This window comes from Equus przewalskii, chromosome 19 (assembly GCF_037783145.1).
Source record: "Equus przewalskii isolate Varuska chromosome 19, EquPr2, whole genome shotgun sequence".
Lineage (NCBI taxonomy): Eukaryota > Metazoa > Chordata > Mammalia > Perissodactyla > Equidae > Equus > Equus przewalskii.
Genome location: NC_091849.1, coordinates 36,031,178 through 36,054,145, shown reverse-complemented (window position 1 = coordinate 36,054,145; position 22,968 = coordinate 36,031,178). Strand labels below are relative to the sequence as shown.

At 40.7% G+C, this 22,968-nt stretch overlaps 1 protein-coding gene across 11 annotated transcripts in view; it reads left to right on the top strand.

Moving 5' to 3' along the window:
* The window catches only part of FKBP5 (FKBP prolyl isomerase 5), a 128,355-nt gene that overhangs the window by 21,256 nt on the left and 84,131 nt on the right, over positions 1–22,968 (top strand). For 4 of the 11 annotated variants that reach the window (XM_070585964.1, XM_070585967.1, XM_070585963.1 and 1 more), the window contains exons 1-2: positions 5,470–5,609; positions 8,612–8,692. The exons of 3 other annotated variants lie outside the window; for them this stretch is intronic. The gene's annotated coding sequence lies outside the window, so the exon portion shown is untranslated. Of the gene's footprint in view, positions 1–5,417; positions 5,610–8,611; positions 8,693–22,968 lie in introns of those variants that run through there. 4 more of the 11 variants (XM_070585961.1, XM_070585962.1, XM_070585959.1 and 1 more) reach the window with 4 other exon arrangements.

The following is a 22,968-nucleotide window of genomic DNA, read 5'->3' as shown; positions in this document are numbered from 1 at the left end:
TTCATCCTTTTTTATGGCCATATAATGCTCCGTTGTATGGATATACCATATTTTCTTTCTCCATTCATTAGTTAATAGACATTTGGGTTGTTTTCACCTTTTGGCTATTATGCATAATGCTGATATATATATTGGTATACACGTATCTGTTTGAGTCTCTGTTTTCAATTCTTTGGGGTATATACCTAGGAATAGAATTGCTGGGTCATATGGTAATTCTATGTTTAACATTTTAGGAAGTGCCAAACTGTTTTCCAAGGAGTTGTACTATTTTACATTCCCACCAGCAAGGCACAGGGGCTCCAATTTCTCCACATACTCACCAACACTTAGTCCCCTTGTCGAAAATCAGTTGACCACAGGTGTGTGGGTTTATCTCTGGACTCTCAATTCTGTTTCATTGATCTCTATGTCTATCCTTGTGCCAGTACCAGGTGTCAATTAATGTTGCTTTGTAGTAAGTTTTGAAATCAGGAAATGTGAGTCCTCCTGCTTTGTTTTTCTTTTTAAATATTGTTTTGGCTATTCTGGGTCCCTGGCAATTCCATATGAATTTTACAATCAGCTTGTTGATGTCTGTAAAGAAGTCAGTTGGGACTCTGACAGGATTGCATTGAATTTGCAGATCAATTTGGGGTGCATTGCCATATTCACAATAAGTCTTTAATGCATGAACATACGATGTTTTTCCTTTTGTTTAGGTTTTCTTTAATTTCTTTCAACAATGTTTTGTGGTTTTTAGAGTATAAGTTTGGCACTTTTTTGTGAAATTTATTCCTAAGTATTTTATTCTTTTTGATGCTATTATAAATGGAATTTTCTCTTAATTTCATTTTTTGATTATTCATTGAAAGTGTATAGAAGTACAACTGATTTTTGTTATTGATCTCGTATCCTGCAACCTTGCTGAATTTATTTATTAGTTCCAATGGGTTTTTTTAGTGGATTCCTCAGGATTTTCTACATACAAGATCATGTCATCTGTGTAGAGACAGTTTTACTTCTTCCTTTCCAATCTGGATGCCTTTTAATTTCTATTTCTTGCCTAATTGCCTGGGCTAGAACCTCCAGTACTTTATTAAATAGAAGTGGCAAGAATGGACATCCTTGTCTTGTTTCCTGGGGAAAGTATCCAGTCTTTTACCATTAAGTACGATACTAGTTGCGGGTTTTTCACAGATGCCCTTCATCAGGTTGAGGATGGCTGCCTGTCTTAGTAAATAAAGTTTTATTGGAACGCAGCTATGTCATTCATTTACGTATTGTCTATGGCTGTTTCGTGCTATAATGACAGAGTTGAGTAGTTTTGACAGAGACCATATGGCCTGCAAGCCTAAAATATTTACCATCTGGCCCTTTAAGAAAAATTCCGCCAACATCTGTTTTAAACTGCTGAATTTGGGGGTAGTTTGCTATGGAACAAGATATAACTAAAACAACTCCCCATCTTCCAGTGGGGCCTCAAAGAAGTACAGCGTTGAGTAAGGAGGAACCATAAGTAAACAAACCCTCCCACAGACGGTAGTCCAGCTTCAAGCCATCTGGGAGGCTCGGAAAACCAGAAGCCCTGAAATTGGGTTAAGGTGTCCTGGCTGGCTCGTGTCCCCAGACACCTGCAGAAACAAATGGAAGTCCTTTCCAGAGGAAGATTTTAGCATCGTTGCCGCAAATGATTTTTCAAATACCGTGTCCAAAATACAACCAGGTACTTGAGGAGAGAAAAGAACACGAGGAAGAACCAGTAGTAAAAAGTGACAGGGGAAGTGGACCCATAGGGACTCCAGATTGGAGTTAACAGACACAGACCATAAAACAACTCTCCTTCCTGTGTTTAAGGAGAGAAAAGCCAAGCTTGACAATTATAGCAACGCACTAAGAGATATAAGAAGTGACATGGCAGATCTGAAAAAGAACCAAACAGAAATTCTAGAACTAAAAAAAAAAGAATAACCAAATTTAAGAGCTCAATGGATGAGTTTAAGAGGAGAATTTTTTTAAGAGCATTTTTTTTTAAAGATTGGCACCTGAGCTAACATCTGTTGCCAATCTTTTCTTCTTCTTCTTCTTCTCCCCAAAGCCCCCCAGTACATAGTTGTAGATTCTAGTTGTAGGTCCTTCTGGTTGTGCTACGTGGGATGCTGTCTCAGCATAGTCTGATGAGTGTGCCACGTCCGTGTCCAGGATCCAACCTGCAAAACCCTGTGCTGCCGAAGTGGAGTGCGTGAACTTAACTACTCAACCACAGGGCCGGCCCCAGGAGATATTTTTTGTTTTTTGAGGAAGATTAGCCCTGAGCTAACATCTGCTGCCAATCCTCCTTTTTTTTGCTAAGGAAGACTGGTCCTGAGCACACATCCGTGCTCATCTTCCTCTACTTTATATTTGGGAGCCCTACCACAGCGTGGCTTGCCAAGCAGTGTGTAGGTCCATACCAGGGATCTGAACCAGCGAACCCTGGGCTGCTGAAGTGGAATGTGCAAACTTAACAGCTGTGCCACTGGGCCAGCCCCACCGAGGAGGATTTTTTAAAAAGTTGAAGAGACAATTAGCGAACTGAAAAATAGTTGGAAGAAAATTTTAGAACAAAGTACGAGAGGACAAAAGATAGAAAATAAACAGGAAAGTGGTGGGGCCAGCCCTGTGGCCAAGTGGTTAAGTTCGCATGCTCCACTTCAGTGGCACCGCTCATCAAGCCATGCTGAGGTGGCATCCCACGTGCCACAACTAGAAGGACCCACAACTAAAAATATACAACTATGTACCAGGGGGCTTTGGGGAGAAAAAGGAAAAATAAAATCATTAAAAAAAAAAAAGAAGAAAGGGATGTAATGAGGTCTAATATGTGTTTCAGGTGATGGTCCAGACAGAAAGAGGAAAAGGTACAAAAACAGTATTTGAACATACAATGGCTGAGAATTTTTTAAAATTGATGAAAAACTATTCAAAAGGTGATAGGCAGCCATGAACTGACATATGTTCACTCCACCGTGTGTTCTCTTAAAACTGTACATCCTTCATGCACAAATCCACCTTGGAAAGGATTCTGAATCCAGCATGGAGGTAGCTCCCTAGTGGATGGAACAGGGCTTGGGTGGGCTGAGTTCAAGTACAAGCTCTGCCACTTCCTAGCTCTGCCGCCTGGAGAAGGTTGCTAGAAAACTTCAGTTTTCTCCACTAATAGATAGGACTAGTAATACTGGCCTACCTGACGTTGCTGTTGTGAGAATCAAGGGATACAATGCATGTGAACAAACCTGGTGAGTGCCAAGTGCTTTAAAATGAGGTATGGTTTGAGCAGGATTGCAACATTCCCAGGGGCAACGAACAGCGACAGGGAGGACTGGCTCCCTAATTTTCAGATCCCAGCACAAAACGAAAATTCAGGGCCCCTTGTTGAAAAATTTTTAAGAATTTCAAGATGGTGACAGCAGAGCTTAAACCAAGCACAGGTCACACGCCCAGGAAGCCAGCTTTGGTGACAGGCCCTGTGCCTTAGGAAGAAACTGCTCTGTGCATTAGGAAAGGGCTGCTCATCCCACACCCAGGTGTCTGCAGCTGTAGCCCACATTATCTTTGAATTCTGAAGGGCAGCAACGTTTAGGGAAAATGCAAGCACACGTGTTTCCAAATGCCAAGGAGGGCAAGTGAAGTGACCGGAGTGGTTTTCTGAGAGAGTGGGTGGGGCCAGCCGGGCTGCCATTGGTAATGTGGAACTGAGTGTTCCCCACAGACTCTGGCCTAGAAAAAAAAGCCTGCAGCTGTATCTACAGGGCCTGTTGTTTGCTGCGGTGTGTTACAACACAGCCTGGCAGCCTCCCGGGCCTTTCTGTCTTCCTCCTGGAAGAGGCTGGTCCCAGAACACGTGACACGGCCACAGAGCCCAGCAGATTTGCCCACACTGCTCCTTGCTGTTCCCTCAGTTACTAGGCTTTTCCAGGTCTGCGTGTTTTTGCTCATGCTAGCCCTCCCCACCCGGGAGTCCCTTTTCTTCCTCTTCCACATCCCTCTGTTGGGCAGACGTCATCTTTTAAGACTCAGCTCTAGTGTCACCCCTTCGATGAAGCTTTCCCTGCCTCTCCCAGGAAGAGCCAATTCCTCCCTCCTTGGAGCCCTCCACTGTGCCCTCTCCAGACATCTGTCACAGTCCCCGTAACATGAGGAGCACTGATGTCACTGTCTCTCAGCCTGAAGCCCTCAAGGGCTGGGATAATGTCTTTCACCTCTGTATTCCCTGCACATAGCACAGTGCTTAATACTTGCTATTATTGAGCATAGTAGATGCTTCATCAATTGGGAGTATGCACAGTAGTTTTCATCACCACTGTCTTGCTGAACTAATGCATGGTAAATTGTTCAGTGTCTCCCTAGCAGCTGGTGAAAAGGAAAGCTTCCAGGCCCTGCGACAGGGCTCTTGCCCTTGAGGAGGTGTCAGTGTTGGCCCTAGTTGTCCCTTCCGCAGGTCCCACCGCTGGAAGGCAGGGATGGTGATTTGTAGAAGACTCTTCAGAAATACTGAAATGACCGTGGTAACATAGCGCAGAGGGTGGATTTGGAGCTAGGAGTTGTGGCTTCTCATCTGGCTATGACACATTAGCTTTCCATGGGCAACTATGAAGTCCTATAGCTATGGGACTTTAGGTTTCTGTTTCCTCAAGAATGAGGAGCTTGAGCTGGCTATTTCCTAAGGCCCAGGTGCAGCTCACTCGGTGCCCTTCTGAGTCTCTATGGGAGCGACTCAAAGGGGGCCATCTAGTTGCAGAGGCCCGCGCCCCTCCTCAAGCTGCGCTGGCTCAGCGGGCCTACCTTTTGGGGAGGGGGTCAGAGAACACAAACATTTTTTAAGGCCCTCTGCTGTCTCAATCGCCTGGGATGTCGCGTTTGAAAGGCAGAAAGCCACGGGAAAGCATATTCTTCACGGTCACCGAGTGTCCAGCGGGAAGTGCTCTGTGCCAAACTGGTTCTGACATGGGATTTCCCCGTCACGACTGGGCATCTTTGACTTCCTGGGGTTGTTTCCTGGGGTTAACCTGGCCTGTTTACCTGACATAAACGGCCAGGCCTGCCCCTCTCCATCCTCCCCGCAGGCGGGGTGGGCAGATAGGAGGGCAGAGCGCTCAGGAAGAGCATTCGGGTGGGAAGTCAACTAGCTTGTTTAGGTATTCGTGTCTCTGGAGGTAAGGGCCGGCGTGAGGGGGTGCGGGTCGGTTTCCTCCATCCCTTCGCTCCGGCCTCCACAAAGGGCGAGGGCCAGACACGTGGGCTGGTGTGGAGAGGCGGAGGTTACACTAAGGCGGAGGTGCAAATGGACGGGGGCGGGACCTCATTTGCATGGACGGCGCGCGGCCACCAATCCGGACAGGCAGAGCGGCAGCCCGCGCGCCTTTTGGGGGCGGACTGACAGCCCCGGGGCCCTATGGAAGGCGGGTCCTGCGGCCGGCGGGGGCGGGCCGGCGCCGGGCGCTGCCCGGGGGATTCGGGCCGGCTCGCGGGCGCTGCCAGTCTCGGGCGGCGGCGTCCGGCGCGAGGGTGGCCTGCTGGGCGGGCTGAGGGGCGAGCCGCGTGCCGGTGAGACGGAGAGAGACGGAGACGGCGGGCGAGCGCGGCGACAGGTACCGGCGCCATGGCCGCGGGGATGGGGCGGGCTGCCGAGGCGCCCCGGGAGCCGAGTTCCGTCCCCCGCGCTCCGGCCGCCGCCGCGCCGCCTCCCCGCCCCCTCACGCGGCTCCCCGGCCGGGAGCGGCGCGCCGGGGAGGCTCGAGGCCGGCGCCCTGAGGCGCCCAGCCCACCGCGGCTCCGGTGCGCGCCGCCGGGGCGCGGGGCCGGGGCTCCTCCGGGAGGCGCCCCCGCCGCGACCCCTCTCGGGAGGCGAGGCCGCACCCGCCCGCTCGCCCTCCGCACCCGGCTTTTGTTTCCCGCCCGGGGTGACAGGTCCCGGCGCCGGCTCGCCCGAGGCCCGGAGCGGCGGCGGGACCCGCGGAGAGCCGGGCGGCGCGCGCGGCGGGCGAACTTCGCCTTCCGGGGCCCGGGCGGCGGAGCGGGGTGCGCCGGGGCGCGCAGGCTGCCGCTCACCTGCGGGGCCTGGCGGGGCGAGGATAACGGAGCGTCCCGCCGCCGCCGGCCCGGCTTTCGGTTTGCGCTCCCGGGGTGGCGCGGGGTGGATGCGCGCGGCCTGCCTTCACCTGCCGCCCTGGGACGAGGGACTGGGAACAGCATCCCCGCTCTCGGCCGCCCTTCCAGGGGCCGGTGCAGCGCTGTTCCAACAGGTGATCATCCCGGCGCCAGGTGAAAGCCGCTGCCAAGTTGGATCAGGGCTCCTGGTTCCACTCACTCCGGGGGCGCCTTGGATGCGCCTCCTTGAGTCTAAAAAGGCGATCTGGCGCCCGGATGGGAGTCCAACCCGGTATCGATGAAAACCCGTCCTGGGGGTCAGCGTGGGCATTGCCTTCTTGGGATGGAGCAGCCGGGTTGGAATGTTTCCGTCTCATTTAAAAACTAGGTTCCTGCGGTGGTGGCGAAAGCAGGGGAAGGTACAAGTTGTAAATAGAGAATGCAGAACTCTAGATAGCCTTCAGCGTGGTCCGGGACACAGTGTACAGCGTTTGGCCGCCATTCAGTAAATTCTGCATGAAGCAGTTGGAGCTCGTGGTTTTGGATTTACTTTTCAGGAGTATGTTTTCCAGTGGAATAAGGCTTAGCTTTGAATGAGAGCTTTCTTTGCCTCTGGGAGGGTAGACAGGAGTGTTTATTTTCATTGTCATCTCATTTTGTTAGATTGTGGACAAGGGAAAAGTTAAAGCATATTTTGGTGAAGTATTTTTATAGTCTGTGGGAGTTCTGCCGAACTCCCCCACCAAGACTCTTTACTTTAGAGAATCCTAGTGGCCTTTTCTCTTGGTGCTTGAATCAAAATCCAAGGATAGACGTGAAAAAAGTTCTTATTCTGGTGGGAAACTTTTATTTGTCATGCTTTCACCTATCATTTTCTGTTTGTCTCCCAACTGACCTCCGCTTAGCAATCTATAATTATGGCCCTGACCAGTTAGGCCCTGACTAATTTATCAATAATATATTTTTAAAATATACTTTTTAAATGAGAATTAATAATAACACTCATCATTTGCGAGAAACACTTGATTTAAGTTAATTTTTTTTCTAATGTTTCTTGTTTGAAATCTGTATTGGGTATGACTTATACTTAAGAGATGTAAGTTTAACTCAAGAACAAAGTTGTAATTTTGATTTAATAATGCTACTTTATTAGTATTGCATTGAAGGGTGATTTTACTTATTTACCTAGCTAATTAGTAACACCATTTAAAGGTGAACTCTTTAACCGAGGGGCTAGTTGTGACTATTTGAGATTAAAAAAAAAAAAGTAGCCAAAGGTGGTCTTTATAAAGTGTATTTCTCTAAAACAACAGGCTTACATGTTATGAGATCTTTGTCTTTCCAACATTTAACAAAACAAGTATGTTTCTGAATCTCTTGTTTTTTCAGTTATGGGAATTTTGGGTGAATTTCTTTTTTAAGACATAATTTTAACCAGTTCAACGTGAGAAACTTAAAATACTGCATTAGGCAGCTAATTAAATCTTCAGTTTTCTGTTTTTTCTTGGATTGGAAAAGAATATGCATTTTGGGCTAGTTTCCTAAAGATTTCTTAGTTTAGAATGAATTAGTCCAGGGAAGAAAGAACATCCTCTTTGTATCGCTGTAGAAGAAGTTATTGCTATTAAAAACTAAACTGGGTTTTTGATGCTTAGTGAGGTAGGTTGGTTACAATGACTCGTCCTCATGTAGAATTGGTTTTATTCCGTGTAAGTAGTTGTAAGCAGTCTTATGAGACTGGGGCTCTTAATGTTTTGGATGATTTATATAATTGCTCTTTAAAGTATATAGGAATATATTAGCTACTATGTGTAATTAGAAGTTTTATAATCTTTATCCTGTGATGATACTTAAGTATACCACATATCAAATTTAAGTAATATTTCAGTTTTTTAAACACAAAAACATATTTTAGGAATTTTCACTAAAAAAGTGCCTTTTAATTAAAAGCCCATTTTTACATTCAGTTTTTAGATATTTTAATTACTGATTTTTTGTCCACTTTAACTTGTGGTAGACCATATCATAAAATTATCAACCACATTTCAGTTTCAAAATTAAGCATAAGTTGAATTCTTACATGTACACAATACACAATGGAAGTGTTTTTAAGTCACTTACTCTCAGGCGTGGCTCCTTTCGAGTTTGGGGGTGGGCAGATATTTTTGAAGGAATAAAGCTGCAAAAAACAAGGATGTACATTAAAACAGCCAGATTAGAAGATGAATCAAATGACACTGTTAGACCTTAATAATACTTTATAACAGTAATATGTGTGTTATACCTGGCATTAAGAATATCCTCTGTAAGCTTTTACTATAATTTTTCACAATTCCTGAAGAAGAATCGGTATATATATTTTGGCACACTAAATTCTGTAATTATTTAATGCTGAACAGTTAAATATGTACATTTTATAATTCTGAAACTATTTGAACTTTCTAACCTAGCTGATTAATTACATTTTGTTTTTTCATATTTTACATTTCTGAATTTTTTTCAGTGCATTTTTAACTTCTGACATATGTCCCCAAAAGCGTAAAGAAAATTAAATCTACGTGCATCAGAGACTGGGTGGATGTTGGTATGTAAATCACATAACTATTAATTTAAAAACCATAGTCACTTAAGTGTGATTTAATTTGCAAATAAGATGTTTATTTTTTGTATAAAAGACAATTCTGCCCAACGAGGTAGGTTAAAATAATTTATAGTAGGATCATATATACCCTTGTAACTGTGATCTTTGTAGCTAACAGGTTACTAAGGGTATTTTAGCAATATTTGAAACACTAAAATTCACATACTCAAAATAATTTGTACCTCATAGTTTGTTATGATGAGAATTGACCTGCATTCAGTTGAAACTTAAACATGTAAGACTATAATCCTTAAATAGGGCAAGTTCATTTTAGGCTTAATTTAGAATTTACGTCTAGTCTTTTGGAAGACATTAGGTTAATGAGAGTGAGGGACCACCAGAGGGAGTATGGGGTCCACATATTGATGTACCTGTTCTCGGCCCTTCGTCTGGAAGAAAAACATTTTAAAAAGAACTTTTAGTTCTCTAAAACAGGCACAAGATATTGAAAGTTGGGCGTTGTAGCTGTTTGGAGTTGCTGTCGTTTTTGTAACAGTTAATCAAGGCTGTTTTCTTTTAGAAAAAGGTACAATTTTTAGAAAAATGAAAATGATGTATTTTCAGAGTGAAATACTGGGTTTTGAAGTAAACAGTTACACATCTGTGAACGTTAGGGGACATCCAGATGCTAAGAATGTTTTTTAAGATTAAAAATGTAGAACATTTGAATTGTATGTTTTTGAAATTGCTCATTTTTTGGAAGGAGGAATAAAAGATGAAGAACCATCACAGACTGGAAGAGGGTGGTTTTTCCCCTTTTGTAGTCGCAAACCCTTCCCGAAAGCAGACAATGGTGATGTGCTAGAACGATTTGTAGTGTTCTGTCTCAATCTTGGCAATTTGCACATGATATTAAATGGGGAACCACTCCTAGTCTCCTGAAAGTGATCGTCTGATTCTCAGCAGCAGGGTTGGAAATTTCAGTTTGATCTCTTCAAAATCAGATCGGTATGTATGTTTCTTAGTGTTCCTGTCTCTGAAAATTAAGGAACCTCCTCTACTGTCAGCTGAAAGTTACACAATGGATTTGAAAGTCAGAATGTCCCTATCACAGACTTAGTGCTGCAGTAAGTTATGTTCTGGAATGGAGAAAACATCCTAGAGGTTAAGTCCTTTTCAGAATGTATTCTGAATCAAGATGGAATGGTCTTTCCCCATGTTACATCTTAACTAATGGAATTATTTCCATGTTTAACTTTTTAAAAAAGCAAGACAATAAAATAAAATCTTGTAACCTTAACATGTATTTTGGGTTTTGCCACTAGGGTAAACAGTTATTACATGGTAAATGGTAACATTTAATGCTTTGAAACTCTAGTTTGGGGAGGGGATTTGTTATGAGAAGAAGGTATTTCCTTGAAGCAGACCAGAGTAGTTTACATGGAGAGAAGTTCATTTCTCTTTTGGATTATTCTTAGCTTAAGACATAATACTTACTAAGAAAAGTTGAGGTGGTTGTCTTTCCCATCTTAGATTTATTTTCACTATAAACTTTGTAAGTTCTTTTAAAATATCTTTATTGGTCCTAGGTTGAATACTCAGAATCTGTTTATTTGTATCTGTATCTATATACACACATACATATGCATACCCACACAGGTAGATAGATAAAATACCTATATTATATTTTTTTGTATTTTATATGTATAACTGTATGTACTTGCTATGTGTATATGTGTTTATATAAATTAATCCATCTATCTATAGTATATGACTTCCTAGGCTTATTTATATGTGAAACACTTTTTTTAAAATAATGAAATCTTGCTACACCCAGAGAGATAAAGTACATGTTCACAAAAAGATTGATACAAAATGTTCATAGCAGCTTTTTTCATGATAGGAAAGAACTACTGATTCACACATAGATGAAGCTCAGAAATAAATTCAGAGCAGGAGAAGCCAGACACAAGTGTGTACTATATGATGCCATTTATAAAAAATAGAAGAGGGGCCAGTCAGGTGGTGCAGCAGTTAAGTGCACACATTGTGCTTCGGCAGCCTGGAGTTCACTGGTTCAGATCCCAGGTGCAGACCTATGTAACACTTGTTAAGCCCTGCTGTAGCAGGCATTCCACATGTAAAGTACAGGAAGATGGGTATGGATGTTAGCTCAGGGCCAGTCTTCCTCAGCAAAAAGAGGAGGATTGGTGGCAGATGTTAGCTCACGGCTAATCTTCCTCCAAAAAACAAAAAAAAAACCCCAAAAATACAAGAACAGGGGCCAGCCTGGTGGTGTAGTGGTTAAGTGCACGTGCTCTGCTTCAGCAGCCCAGGGTTCAAGGGTTCGGGTCCTGGGCATGGACCTACTACACTGCTCATCAAGCCATGCTGTGGAGGCATCCCACATACAAAATAGAGGAAGATTGGCACAGATGTTATCTTAGGACCAGTCTTCCTCAAGCAAAAAGAGGAAGATTGGCAACAGATGTTAGCTCAGGACCAATCGTCCTCACCAAAAAAAAAATAGTAATGATTACAAGGACAGGTCAAACTTAGATATGGTGACAGAAATCAGGACAGTAGTTTCTGGGTACAGGCTGTGGTTGAGTGGAAAGGGGCAAAAGGGAACTTTTTAGGGTAATGGAAGTATTCTTTGGCTTGATTTGGGTGATGGTAGTTCAAGTGTACACTTTTTTTGGTAACTTGTTATTTTCATATAATTTTTAACTTACAGAAAAGTTGCAAAACTAGTGCAAGGAACTTCCAGATTCACCAATTGTTGGTGTATACATTTGTTCAAACTTATTGAGCTGAATACTTAAGTTCTGTGCATTTTATGGTATGTAAATTTTACCTTAATAAAGAAAAAAGCTACAAAAATCTGTTGAAGATGAGGAGAATGATCTTGCTATCTGCAAAAAGTGAAATACCTCATCGGAATTAAGCACTGCTTTAATAATGAGGTAGAAAAAGAGAGTCACTGACAGTCTTTTGTGTCTACATACATGTACTTATGCTGCTTCTCTCTGAAGTTTCACGACAACGTATTTCTATTAGAAAAAACAGGGTCCTGAAAATGACTTAAGGCAAATCTGCCAGCGAGGGGACTGTGCTTTATTTTGTTATCCTGTGCGCGTCACGTAGGGAATGAGACTGACACCTAGCAACTGCTTTCTGGGAATTGGAGGTGGTGATTATTCCTGTTAAAAGAATTGCACACTTACAGTGTGCTAGGTTTTGTACAGACATGTGCAGTCTTCACTGTGGTGGAGGTTACCAGACGAAGAGGAGGCAGACACATCTGTTGTCATTTGGGGTGGTGCTGTTTATCATAGGGAGGCGAGATTGGTGCTTGTAAACCGTGTAAGCTCTTCTGGACCGTCAGTAAGTGGGAAATCTAAGTTGTGAATTGGATGCTCTCAATTAGTTTTAGTGCTGCCATAGTCTCAGTAGAATGATGTGATTTAAATTAAATCTATTTAAATCATAGCTTAAATTATAATTATTAAAAACATTCAACTTTTTCTCTCTACTTATTATTTTATATAATTTTAAATACGTATTCTTTACAATTAGAATTAGGTATAGTATATGGATATTGGTTCATTTTTTTTTAAACCTTTTTTTTGGCATCTATATAAGAAAGTTGTTTATTTCGTTATTTACTAGAATGGAAGCTGTGTGAAGTAACAGGATTAACCAGCAGATTCAACAAATTAATCGTTCCTGCTGGGGATAAACATTGATTTTGCCTTTGCTAACCAAAACCATACATTTATATGGCCTGTATATTTTTCTTCAGCAAAAACACAAGTTCATTGGGGGCCGGCCCAGTGGTGCAGTGGTTAAGTTGGCACGCTCCACTTCGGCAGCACGGGGTTCACTGATTCGGATCTCGGGTGCAGACCTACGCATGGCTTATCAAGCCATGCTGTGGCAGGTGTCCCACATATAGGGTAGAGGAGGATGGGCATGGATGTTAGCTCAGGGCCAATCTCCCTGAGCAAAAAGAAGAGAAAAATTGGTGGTAGATGTTAGCTCAGGGGTAATCTTCCTCAAAAAAAGAGAAAAGTTCATTGAAGAGGAAAATTGACAAATGTCCACCATCAACCAACATGGATAAAAGAACTAATTTTCCCCATTTAATGAACATATTCATCTTCCTCTGAAATGACAGATTGTGCCTTTTCTCCCTTTCATATACACCAAATATCATTGGTATATCAAAAATGAATAAAACATTATTTGAAAAGTCTTTATCTACTAGAGTTTTGTTTTGAGTTGTCAAACCTTAACTGCAGATAGAATTTTAAAAATACCTGTAGGTAGCCTTTTTAAGACTTTTTATTATGAAAGTTTCAAGCATACACAGAACTGGAGAGAACAGTATAATGAACCTCCATGTACCTAATTCTGCAGATTTATTAATTATCAACATTTTGGTTAATGCACTTTTAAAACTGTTAAATTCTCGGGCCCGCCTGGTGGCGCAGCGGTTAAGTTCACATGTTCTGCTTCAGTGGCCCGGGGTTCACTGGTTCAGATCCCGGGTGCGGACATGGCACCGCTTGGCAAAAGCTGTGCTGTGGTAGGCGTCCCACGTATAGAGGAAGATGGGCACAGATGTTAGCTCAGGGCCAGTCTTCCTCAGCAAAAAAAGAGGAGGATTGGCAATAGTTAGCTCAGGGCTAATCTTCCTCAAAACAAAACAAAAAACTGCTAAATTCTCACAAATATTGTAAAATAGTAGTATTGGTGCACCAGATTTTTCTCTGTGTTTTTCAGAAGTTTTGTTATGAATAGAGAAACCTAAAAAGCAGTGGGTTTTAGCTCAGAGACTTGACTTTGGATGTTTGGTAATTATGAAACTACTTTTATTCTTAGCTCCTTTTTGTCAATTCATAGCCTGGAAAAGAAAAATCGTCTTAACTTTTCGTTTAGAATAAATTAATCCATATATTCTGTATCTGTAGAGTAAAGTGCTATTCATCTGGGAAGTGAAATTATCTTTAAAGTGTAGTATTTGAGGAATGCTGTTGTCTATTAATGTTTTTCCGTTACTTTCTCTTTCTCTGAAAACTCAGTCATTGCTGTGCTTTTTGGGCCCCAAATGTATATCTTCTGTCTAAACTTGAGGCCTTCCAAACTTGAGATCCAAATTTTCACCTATGTCCTGAAACTAAATATGTGTAAATACCATCTGTAGCAACTGTACACCAATGCCTCCTCTACTCACAGCCAAAATGCTTCTCTTCCTGACTTTCCTCTTTGGCTGTTAATGACACCATTATTCTTACTGGTCATTTTTGACTCTTCCTTTACTTCTTAAGCTCAGTGAGTCACAAAATCACTATGTTTCTAACTTCATAATGTCTCCTTTTAGTCTTTTCATTTCCACGACAGTCGTCATAGTTTGGTTAACATGTTAAAGCAGGAAGTTATCCCTAATCTGCAATGAACTTCATACGTATCAAAATTAAAATGTGTTCCTAAAGTAAAATAGGGCATTTTCTTCCGTTCTGGAGAAGGCTTCAGTCAGCCTTATAGGCGAACACATAATTTTTAAGGCCTAGGTAATCATTATACTTAAACCAAGATGAAATGGATGATTTCCAGATCACTCAGCTCAAATAACCTGGTGAATGGTGGGTGGTGGGGTCCACAGTTTATCAAGGGGTGTAAGCAGCAGACTTTCTTAGACCTCGGAAATGGCCCAGGACGGGCTCCTTCCAGCCCAGAATATCTGCAAGTGCTTTGCTGTGGGGAAGTACTGAGTGTATGTAGCACATTTTCAGGGCTTCCTAGAGTTTTATGGCTAAAAATACAGGTCGTTGGGTTTACCTGAGAACTCCTCTCCTCTCCCTTGTCCCGTATTTCCTGGCCAAGATAGTTTCCACCAAAAAGCCATCATGCCGAAAGTGACGTGTTAGTCTATCTCATTACTTTCCCTTCTCCTCACGTGCTCCTGGAATAGTCGGTTGTCAGAAAGATAGGAGCCTGAGGTTAGTTGGGAGGCTATAAAATAGAAAAGGGAAGATAAGTGATAGCCGTTGTGGTTCCCCCTAGCAGTCATCCAGCCTCCAGAGGTCTTGGGCCTGACTCCTTTCCGGATGGATTGTAGCTTATCAGCTTGGCCTGCATTTGGTCGGCTTATGGAGAGCTTTCTTCTTTCTGCTCTTCTGGGAAATGTTTGAATTTCCTCCGGGTAGGAACCAAGACTGACTTCAGATTTTAAGATTTACTGACTTTGGGGATAAGAGAGTGAAATTCTATATTGTGTTAGATAGTCCTGAATATCTGATTATTTTCTTCTCCAGGAACTAGGAATAACATGAGGATTCTGAGATGTTTATGCAGAAATTAATGTAATGGTTATTAAGAGTGGAAAATGGATGAGAAAAATACACTATTTCTAGGAAGCCTAATGTGGTAGGAATGGACAGTGGAATGAGTTCAGGAGTGTTGCTACTAAGTAGCTATATGACCTCTCTGAGCCTTACTTTAATTGTAAAATGGGTGGGTTGGATTAGATAGTGTTTTAAGGTCTCTTTGCTGCTCTGAAATTCTAAAATGAGTGGTTTTTCAGGCAAAAACCTCCTAATTTATATACTGTTCCTAATAATTTTTCAGTGGCTGTTTCACATACATATTTTTCTGTTTCCTTTAGGGGTTAGGAAAAGAAATAACTGAAGGAGTGAGTATTCATAAAATGGATTAGATTTTAGTGTTTTCATTTATCTGCGTCTCTCCACTGGATTTATTTTGGACTCTTACTTTCACCGTTTGTTTGTGTCCGCTTTCTTGCTTTTCTTACTTTTTCTTATCATTTCCGCTTTACAGTGTGACTTTGATATCCCTCTTTTCGCTGCTTCTCCTTGCTCCTGCTCCTTCCTAGCTGCCCTTCGTTGCCCATGTTTCCATTATGGGTGGAATTCATCAAATAGACCGTTGAGCCTGACCTATCACTAAATTAAATTTAGACGTCCTAATAGTTTTAGGATTAACGAGAACCTTCCACTCGATAATACAGAATCTATAAAGAGGTGACTCCTAGGTTAAGGGGAGTAGGGGAGCCTGAAGGGAGAAGGAATGGTGTGGGAGGGAGTTTCTATGCATTATTTTGCTGTTTTGATTTAAAATATAAATTAAAATCTTTAAGTTTTGGTGGTGGTGACTCTGCCAGGGATATATTCAAGTTTAGTCCCGGAGTCTTAATGGACTGTGAGCTTCTTGAGAACAGCAGCTGCACCTCCACGTCTGAATCCTTAGTGTTCAGCCTAGTGCTTCAGAGTCAGTGCAAGTGGAACTGAATTGTTAGGACTGATTCTTTTTTCAGGGTGTTTTGCGGTAGGCTGGAGATTAAGAGTACAGTATAGACTCTTTTTTTTTTCTTTTTCTCCCCAAATCCCCCCAGTGTATAGTTGTATATTTTAGTTGTGGGTCCTTCTAGTTGTGGCATGTGGGATGCCGCCTCAACATGGCCTGACGAGTGGTGCCATGTCTGCGCCCAGGATCCAACTTGGCGAAACCCTGGGCCACCAAAGCAGAGCGCGTGAACTTAACCACTCGGCCATCGGGCCAGCCCCTAGACTCTTAAGTAAGAGTATGGTATAGATTCTTAAGTAAGACTATTGCTACCACCTTGTGATATTGGACAAGATATTTAGCTTCTCTAAGCCTCAGTTTCCCCATCTATAATATTGGGGAGGAGTAATAACTACCTCAGGGTTGTTGTGAGGATTAAATGAGGCAATACATGTAAAGCACTTAGCTCACAGCCTGGTATCACAGTTTCATTAATAAGCACTTTTGTGTTCCAGATATTAAGTTGTGTTAGGTTGTAAGTAGTGTTGTTATAGAGTAAATAAGACAAGATCCTGTTCTTAGAAAAGGTAGAACGTATGCACAAAAGATGAATAACAACCTAGGTCCCATGGTTGGTGGCAAATGAGTGGTTTACTTAAGGACTCGAGGCAGGAATAATTGCTAAGCAGATGAGAACTTGAGGAAGGTGACAGAACTTGACCTGAGCTTTGAAGGACTAGCTAGCAAGTTAAGAGGATGGGCTCCTTGGAGCCAGACTCTCTGTGTTGGAATCCTAGCTCTGCTACTGTGTAATCTTAAACAAGTCCCTTAACCTCCCTCCTGGGATTGTTGAGAGATTTAAATGCATTAATACATGTCATGGTCTTCAAACAGTGCCTCAGACATGGTAGGAGCATGATAAATTATTATAAGGTGAGAGAAGGGAGGGTGCTTGTCAGGTAGAACATTGAGTGTAATGAAGGGACGATATCCTAGCTTTGTTTGAAGTGATGAAACCAAGTTGGCTGCAGGGAATAACCTGTTGGAAAATAGTGAGTGATTAAGCCGGGGCAGAATTACGAATGATTAAGCCAGGGAGTGTGACATCTTTTCCGTTTGTGCTGAGGGAACTTGGGAGGATTTCTGGGGTTATTTGTGCAGCATTCTTCTGTGTTAGAGAACATTTCTAAGTCTGTATCTCTAGCAGTTCTCACTCTCTTTCCTGATTTCAGTTTAACTGAAACTTCTGTTCAAACTAACTTTGACAATGAAGCTCAGAATCTTCTATCTTGAACCATTATGCCTCTTTAATTTGTCCATTTCTTTTTGTAAACATGTGTTTTTGGCTAACTTTCTCTTTTTCTCACCATATTCTAGTTGTTTGCATAATCCTTATTCCTTTTCTCCGAAGTTTAGTGGGTTACTGCTGCTGTTTTCCTCTGTCCTCAAAAACCCCAGTCAAGATCCTAAATCACCAAAGCCATAAAGTAGAAAGGGCCAGGGAGAGGCAGAAGGGGAGAGGAGGGGAAAGAAATATCCTCTAGACCAGCCATCTTGTTTTGTTGAAGACATTGAGGTCGAGAGGAAGAAAGTTAGGTGCTCAAGAGCTGCGGCTAATTAATGAGCAGGGCTGTATCTTTCGCAGCTAAAGTAGGGCTGTTTTTGACTGCCATCCTAGTGTGTTTCTCAGTCGTCTGGGTGGGGATTACAGTAGCACTACCAATTATTTTTCTACTGCAGCTATTAAACACCAAGATAAAAAATAATTTTACTACCAGGAATAATGTGATAATGTCACCCTTCTTTTTTTTTTTTTTTTTGAGATTGGCACCTGAGCTAACAACTGTTGCCAATCTTTTTTTTTTTCCTGCTTTTTTCTCTCCAAACCCCCCCAGTATATAGTTGTATATTTTTTTAGTTGTGGGTCCTTCTAGTTGTGGCATGTGGGATGCCACCTCAGTGTGGCCTGACGAGCGGTGCCATGTCCACACCCAGGACCCGAACTGGTGAACCCGGGGCGGCCGAGAAGCAGAACGTGCAAACTTAACCTCTGTGCCGCCGGGCTGGCCCTTAAGTCACCCTTCCTAATGAGAAGCCCGTGATTACATTTTTTGGACAAGCATTACTATTCTTAAAGTAATATTTAAAACCAGGACTCCAAAATCTGCTTTAAGAAGAAAAGGTTTCTTTCTTTCATTTTTAGAGTTGTAAATTATAAATATAATAGTGTTGAAAACATAAATGGCGTTCCCAGAAAAAGAGGGCTGTGTGTCTCTGTCATGGTGGAACACAGGTGCTTGACAGAGTGATTGGGAGGACAGTCAGGGTTGCGTGAAAATGTGGGAACTGTTGTGCCTCCCACCTCACGGCCCCCGCCCTGTGCTTCCACGCTGGCAGTGGTCTTTAAGTTTCCATCTTCTTCAGCCTCTTCCATTTTAATATATGCCACACCTAATGGTGAGAAACATCCTTAAGCATTGTTTTCTTCTACGTTGTTTTCCTGCCTAGATGCCGTAGACCCTAAGCATAGTGTCTGCCCACTCAAGTTGCTCAATAAATACTCCCTTCCCTTTTTACAGAGCACGTAGTTTTTTCTCTATGTAAGTAATGTCCGTTCGTAATCGCCAAATCACTATCACACCACTTTTCTTCCCTTGAAATGTATTGTTTTAACTTTGGCAAGGTGCCCTCCCTGCATTTTGAAAATTTGGTGCACAAATAATTTTTAGTCCTTTTAAGCATAATTGTATCATGAAATCATTTTGCAACTGGTGATCTTTTCTTGTTCTCTATTCTTTCCCATGTTTAAAAAAAGAAAAGTGGCATGGGTTACATAAAGATGCCCCAGACCTCTTCTCATCCTGCCATATTCCTTAAAAAAAAAAGGTTTCTGGACTAGATTTATTTTTACTGAAACACTAATTTTTCTTTATCATTTTCAAACACTGTGAAGTTGAATTGTATAATCCACAAATATCTATACAAAAAAATATTTTCCATGTCCTCCATGCTTTGTATCAGATCACTTATTTATATTTCTCATGGTTTGGTTTCTTTTTCCTGTCTTCATTTTTCTGAAGGGAGAAGGGGATTTTTTTTTCCCTTATGGTCTGCAACTTGATTTGTATTTGGATGATTACTCTTTATAATGAATTTTATCTTCTATTTATGCTATTAGAAGGGAAGAGAAATGCTTCAAAATTAGATTTTGGATTTTTTTGAGGGCTGAATTTGTGTGTGTGTGTGTGTGTGTGTCTGTAGGTTTCTCTTAGCCCCTTTCTTCCTATAATATTTAGGATTTTCTGTTTCTGTTTTTAAATTGTTTTCTAATGTTGAATTGTGTTGTTTGAAAAAATCTGTTAAACTATATATTTATGACTGGCTGCTAGCCTTTCTTTCTAAATCTATATAGTAATAAATTTTGCTGTTAACTTCATTCTTAGAATATTGTTTTTTGTAATTTAACTTCTTTAGGTATAAGCCCTGCAATTCTCATATATTGAGAGAAAAGGGACAATTTGTCACTTTCATTATATAAGTTATTTGGTTATCTTGCTTCTTCCATTTATTATCATTTTCTGTTTTCTAATTGTGGCTCCTAAAAGTGGAGAGCTGTAGTATTGTTATGCATTCTTATAAACTGTAGTCTTTGTTATAAAATGTGTTCATTCCCTTTTCCAATTTTAATGTGACTGTATTCTAGGTTTTCTTTGTTTAATTCATGATATAGTTTTGTTTAGTTTTTGGCTAGATTTGTCGATTTGGGTTGTAGTTTCTTTTCATCTTCATATTGTTTTTCATTTTATTAATATCTCATTTTGTCTTCATTGAACAACGTTTTGATATTACCATATCCTGAACATTTTCATGTGTATGTGTGTGTCTGTAATTTCTAAACAAGTGTGACTGAGTTTCTTCAAGATTCCTAAACTATTTAAATATTTTTGTTTCTATTGTCTCTTTTGCATCTAAGAATGCTGATAACAGTATATAAGATTTTAATACACTTTATGAGAGTTAATATTTTATAACAGTTATCCAGCTTTGCCAGACCAATTTTGTTAGTAAATTAAAAACATTTAAAAATTACTAATCCTCCTAATCTAGTGCCCCTAGTTTATTAATTTGTTTTGATCCTTGTGTCATTTTATTCTTATTTTCAAAACTTGCCGTTGGCTTTTCTAAAAGTGAATCATGAATGTGAAATAATTAACTTTAAAAGAGGAAAATTAAGATACATTTTTGAACCTACATTTTAGGTAAATTGGGTTAACATTATTTGGTGATTTGACGATATAATATTTGTAATTTCTTTATAATTTGTATTAGTCTAGTATTGAAAGGACTTGATAGTTTGTAATTAAAACAAAGGTAATCACCATTAAAAACAAAGTCAGAAAACAAGCATAAATCACTTGAGAAATAGTGAGCAGGATGAGGGAGTGGGAAGAAATCTTTAATCTGAGGCAAGATAGTTTCTGTATTTGAACATTAAATTTAGCTCTGAGCATCCTGGCAAGCAAGAGAAAAAAGGAAGCAATGGATTTCATAGTTATTGTCTGGTAAAGAAAGTTTATCACTTATTTAGGAGAGAGAAATTTTTTCTGAGTTCTAAGTTATCAAAGGCGTGTGTTATGTGAATTCTTGTATAAGGAATGTGATTTCTATTTCCATTTTTGTAAACTATTAAGTTGTTGCTGTTAGCTGCCTTGTACCATTTATATACACTGTAGTGATATTTGACCATATTAAGTTCACATCCACTGTTGTCAAAAGTGGAAATACCATAGCTGGGGTGTGTTTATATATTGCCTCTAGAGTTATAGCCATTGACGAACAGGAAACTGAAAGCTAAAAGTTCAGGAAATGTATTGTATTTAGACTTTGTGGAGAAAACATATATGATACTTAACTACTAAAATCCATGGCCATTTGAAGACTGAAAAATTTATGCATTTAGTTAGAGATGAATATTATGGATTCTTATAACAGTGCTGTTAGACACTTAAATATGATAATAGTACAGTATGTGCATTGTAGGCCAGGAAGATTGTGCAATGCGAGAAAAAACACAGCAGATTATTGTATGTGTTCAGCTATACACTTTCAAGAAATAAAACAGCTGGCACATCTGTTGAATTCTTCGAGGATGTCTTATTTTCAGAGAATTACAGTTTTGGTTTTAGTTGAGTTCCAGGGAAGGAGAGGTTTCTGTTTTACAAGACAGCTCATTTTACTCTTAGGAAGTTCTGATGGTTAAGTTTTATTTTCTCAGATCGAATTGAACTTTATTTCCCTGTAATTTATTAATATACTCAGTAGTTTTCTTAGTGTTGAAAATAAAATGATTGATCAAAATTATTTAAAAAGTTAAATGTTTTGCAAGTGTTTTTTTTGGATATTGTGGCATTTTAGGTACCTCATAAAATACTACTTGTAAGGGTCTTTATTTTTGAAGTTATTAAAAAAATTTCTGTCAGAATAGATGTGATTAACGTATATGCCTGGTAACCTGTATTTTCTTACTGTTTCTATACTTAGCTATTTTAACAGGATGTGATTTATATGGATTCAACATTTTTATTCTTTGAAGTAAGTTTTAATAGCCTCTTAGAAATGGGAATTTTCTAATACTGTATTTTTGTTGCCATTCTATTTTTGTATGTTTCAACAAAAGAGGTAACATGACTATTTCACTGCCACAATATGTGAAAATTCTGTTTATTACAAAGTTCTTTTCAGGACTTTTAGCTGCATTATGTCAGTAATTATAATCATTTTAATCACCTTATTAAAATTAGCCTCTTTTCGGGATTAGTTTGGGTTTGGGTCTTTTAGGGCCATGTATTCACCTCTGAACTGTCGTGGTGGTCAAGGGGATAGAAAGTGCTGACTGGCAAAGATTGGGGATTGGGTCCACCCCAAGAAGTGAGGAGCAGTTGTTCCCCAGTGGATAGTCCCAGAATGCTGTTTCCAGCAGAAGGGGAATGGGCTTTGGGCTGACAAAACAGGGAATCTCAACAAGGCCAGACCATAAAGGGCCTGGGATAGTGGGATAAGGAGCTGATCTGTTGTTGCGATAGAAGGTTCTTTTCAAGAACAACTTCTGCTTTGTTCTTACTATGTAGTTTGTGTTCATTGTACAGAAATTTAATAATTCACATGTATATATCAGTGAGGAAAATTAAAATTTCCTATAACATTTTTTTTCCTCTTTAAATGTTCTTTGTTAATTTCCCTTAAGCGTCATGTAACATCTAGGTTACATCTTATTTGTTTATTTGAAAGGGTTCTTGTTGAACTGTTCTTTCTACAAATTGTGCTTCTGATAACTTTTAGAATTAATTATAAAGGATATAGGAGTTAATTTTTAAAGCCTTTGTTTTCATTTGATGTAATTATTCTATTAATTTGTATCTATTTTGTGGGAAACCATAGGCATAATAGGCATAATGAGAACACACACCTGGAAGTCAGAGTGGTTCTTACAGGGGAAACAGGAAAAATGGAGACCAAAAACCCTTTTTGTAAGTTCTTTCAGAGCAGAGACGAGGTCCTTCTTGTTTACCATTATGTCAGTATAATCAGGCACAATGCCTGACCCTTGGTAAGTGGTCCATAAATAGTTGTTGAATGAATGGATGAGCTTCTCATTAAGCGTTTCGAGTAGCTCATATTTCCTGCACAGTGGATGATCAAGATCAATTATATTCATCTGAAAAGTTAAGAGCCTTTACTGTGCTCAGCCTTTTCTTGTTTTTTTTTCTTTTTAAGATTGGTACCTGAGCTAACAACTGTTGCCAATCTTTTTTTTTTTTTGCTTTTTCTCCCCAAATCCCCCCAGTACATAGTTGTATATTTTAGTTGTGGGTCCTTCTAGTTGTGGCATGTGGGATGCTGTCTCAGCGTGGCCTGACAAGCGGTGCCATGTCCACACCCAGGATCCGAACCAGTGAAACCCTGGGCCGCCA